This window comes from Bison bison, unplaced genomic scaffold (genome assembly GCF_000754665.1).
Source record: "Bison bison bison isolate TAMUID 2011002044 unplaced genomic scaffold, Bison_UMD1.0 scf7180017860647, whole genome shotgun sequence".
Lineage (NCBI taxonomy): Eukaryota > Metazoa > Chordata > Mammalia > Artiodactyla > Bovidae > Bison > Bison bison.
In genome coordinates, this window is record NW_011491219.1 from 14,095 (window position 1) to 15,458 (window position 1,364).

The window sequence follows — 1,364 nt, forward strand, 5'->3', positions numbered from 1 at the left end:
CTACCGCACAATTGCACTCATCTCACACACTAGTAAAGTAATGCTCAAAATTCTCCAAGCCAGGCTTCAGGAATATGTGAACTGTGAACTTCCAGATGTTCAAGCTAGTTTTAGAAAAGGCAGAGGCACCAGAGATTAAATTGCCAACATCCGCTGGATCATGGAAAAAGCAAGAGAGTTTCAGAAAAACATCTATTTCTGCTTTATTGACTATGCCAAAGCCTTTGACTGTTTGGATCACAATAAATTGTGGTAAATTCTAAAAGAGATGGGAATACCAGACCACCTGACTGGTCCTTACCATTCTCTAAGAATAAGCTAGTCTAGCTTTTAAATTTGGGTATATTAGAAGACTAAGACTCATTCAGAGATATGATAATAATTGCTTATAAACATATCTCTTAAAGCTAAAATAGTACCAACTTAACTTAGTCTAATGAGAATGTCTTTGAATTATCAATTCTCTATGTATTTGTTTTACTGCAATTATTTCTTTCTAGGTTAAATGATTTAGAACACATATAGGAAATATATAAGAATGTAAATTTATTTCAAAACCATGGACCCATATGTGGGAAGCAATGTTTTGAATGGGATGTTTTGAATCTCGCGTTGAGGGCTCCTGTGGTTTGACTTGAAGAGCCAGCTTATCCTTTTATGGGATAATGGAGAGTGGCTCAGTGGTAAAGAATCTGCCTGCCAATGCATGAGCTGCAGGAGCCATGAGTTTGATCCCTGGGTTGGGAAGATCCCCTGGAGGAGGAAATGGCAGCACATTCCAGTATTAATCCTAGGATAATCCAATGGACAGAGGAGCTTGGTGGGTTACAATCCATGGATCACAAAGTCAGACATAACTGAGCAATTGTGCATAACAATGAAATGGAGATACTTAAAATGTATATCCTTCAGAACTAAGTGAAAGATCACAGCAACAGATTATCTCTCCTGATAGGAAAGATTTTTCCTTTTGGAGAAAAGGAACCAAAGATGGTAACAATAACCCTGTGTACGAGACAGCAAAAGAGACACTGATGTATAGATCAGTCTTATGGACTCTGTGGGAGAGGGAGAGGGTGGGGAGATTTGGGAGAATGGCATTGAAACATGTATAATATCATGTATGAAACGAGTCGCCAGTCCAGGTTCGATGCACGATACTGGATGCTTGGGGCTGGTGCACTGGGACGACCCAGAGGGAGGGTATGGGGAGGGAGGAAGGAGGAGGGTTCAGGATGGGGAACACATGTATACCTGTGGCGGATTCATTTTGATATTTGGCAAAACTAACACAATATTGTAAAGTTTAAAAATAAATTAAAAAAAAAAGAAAAGGAACCAGGTTCTTCATTTTCTATGAATTA